The sequence below is a fragment of the Passer domesticus genome, chromosome 10, assembly GCF_036417665.1.
Source record: "Passer domesticus isolate bPasDom1 chromosome 10, bPasDom1.hap1, whole genome shotgun sequence".
Taxonomy (NCBI): Eukaryota; Metazoa; Chordata; class Aves; order Passeriformes; family Passeridae; genus Passer; species Passer domesticus.
Window position 1 is genome coordinate 13,150,637 of NC_087483.1, and position 2,575 is coordinate 13,153,211.

Here is a 2,575-nt window from a genome sequence, read left to right on the forward strand (position 1 = left end):
TGGCATTTATTCCCTATCTTGTAAGCATTTTTGGAAGGAAAGGAGATCTGAAATAGAAGTGAAGTTCTGCCACCTTCATCTTTTTTTAGTGTTTTATTCACTTAGTGTTACAATTTTTTTGCTTTTACCTACCTGTACTTTCAGCACGCTACAGCCATTTCAAACAGCTATAAAATTAACAGGACTATATCCATCCCTCCCTTTCCATTTGTGCAAGGCAGCATCTCAAGGACACTTTTACCTCCAGATGTCAGGACACGTTGGGAGAGGGAGCAGATTCAGAGCCTGTGTGTCCTCTGTGGGATGTAAGCAGAAACAGTACCTAGACAGGAAAATGAATGTTAATGATAGGACAGTGCTAAAAAACACTTTATAAACACTTCCCTTCTTTTTTTGCTGGGGAAATCTCAATTTGTTGGCTGCCACTGGCATTTTGCCCAGCGTTCTCAGATCTGCTGGTGAAGGGAGACAGCAGAGCACGTTTGTCCTATTCCTCTTACCCAGAGTGAAATGCCAGACTGGAGCAGACATGCTGCTGTTCCTACGGACACACTACAGTGGAGATTAGTCTGTTCAACCCTTTCCTACACCTGCCTTGATGTATTCAGTAGCCCAGGCAGGGCTGAGTGACACCTCACTCACTGGCAGCCCCTGGAAGCAGAGCTAAGTAGTGTGAGAATCTCCACAAATCCATGGGAATGCTCCTGGAGCAGTGGTGTTAGTCTCCCTGTCCCTAGGATACACACTCACAGCCCCAGGCACGCACTATCCCTGCATCACACATTGCCCTGGGTGGACTTCAGCAATGTCCCAGGAGCTTCTTGTGGGAGAAGGGATTTGTGTTTTCCACCCCGGGTTAAAATTTGGCTTTCCACCTTGATGTGCATTGTTCCTGCTCCTTTTGTTTTCCACGGGAGTGGCTGAATTTCTGTTGCACGATACGAAAAATGTTGCATTTAGGACAAAAAGTCTGTAGAAGTGTGATACTAATAATATTTTACAGCTTTAATTACCATGATTGTAGTGCCTAGAGGCGTATGCAAAAACATTCTGAGTGGGTGGAGGGGAGGCAGTGCTGTGAACATTTTTGTGGTTTTGCTGGGCAATGCGCAATGGAGTTTTCTCATGGGAACCACAGCATGCCAGGGAGAAAAGCTGCCTCTGCCTCCTCATCTGCCCTGCTGGGATACTGGGATCTTTGGGATCACACCCCAAAGACGAGCAGACAGCCCCAGTCACTCCAGTTTTGGGGAAAAGCTGGGCTGACCCACACTCTGCTTTGCAGAGGGGCTCTCGGGGCAGGTGCTGCCCGCTCCTCCAGGCAGCAGGTATTTTTCCTCAGGCACCATCCCTGCCGTGCAGCCAGCTTCCCCCGGGGGTGATTTTCGGGTCGGGCAAGGCTGATCTGGGGCAGGCCCTGGCAGAGGGTCGGGGCGTGCAGTGCAGACAGGGCTCCCGCCAGCCGCCCACCCGAGCGTGCCGTGCCCGCGTGGGACACACAGAGCGCTCCTGTGTCGCACCCACGCTGCCAGCAGGCCCACGGGGCACCGGGAAACCGGGAAATGGCAGGAACGCGAGTTCTGAGAGTCCGGGTGTCGCAAAAGGAAAAGGGTATGGGAAAAAGGGTGCTCGCGCTTCCCCAGCTCCAGAAAGCACTCCTGCGTGCTTAGAACTTCTTAAAACTTTGTTCCTAGATAATTTATTAATTTTTGTTCGTTTTTATGTAGTTTTGGTGACAGTGATTTGGCATAGGTGCTACAAAGCCTCAGCCTTCTACTGGAAAAACTGAAGGAGAAATGCAGTTTTGTCGGGAGCTGTTTACCAAGGAGCCGGGTCAGGACTCTGCCTCCTGCCTGGCCTGACCCTGCCCAGACAAACAGCCAAGGTATGGATTAGCAGGCAAGGAAAAAGGAAAGGAAGCCCTGTGAGAAAGGTATTCCCAGCTCTAGGCAGAGCTGGACGTTGCTTACAAGACAAGCTTCTTTTACTGAGGCTTTTTTTTTCCCCCTCACTTGCTATTTTTTCCCACATATGTAATTTTTTTTCTATTGTTATCGGCGCTAAATATGAGTTACTTAATTTATTACTTATTAATTTTATCACCGAAACATTACTTGCCTAAAAACTGACAGTTTAACCACTTCTCCATCACTAAAACAACTCCACGCTCCCATTTCTCCTCGCTCGAACTGACACTCGGTACTCCCGCACCGCTTTCTGCGCGTCGCACCGCAGGCGGGCCCTTTCTGCCGCCCCGGGGGCGGTGTGCCCGCCCCGGCAGGGCGCTCGGCGCGGGTCCCGGGCCGTTTTCCCAAGGCGGGGCGGTCGGGAGCCGCGCAATTCCCGCGGGGGCGGCGCGGGGGGGGTCGCGGTCCCGGCGCGGTCCGGCCGCGGGGGGGCGCTGCCGCTGCCGGTGCCGCCCCCGCCGGGCGCTGCGTCACGCGGCGGCCGCGCGTGGGCGGGCGGCGGAGCGCGCGCGGGCTCTCCCCATGTGACCGCGCGGGAGGGGGCGGCGTGCGGGGGGGGCGGGGGCCGCTCCCTCCCTCCCTCCCTTCTCCTTCCCTTCCCTCCCCTC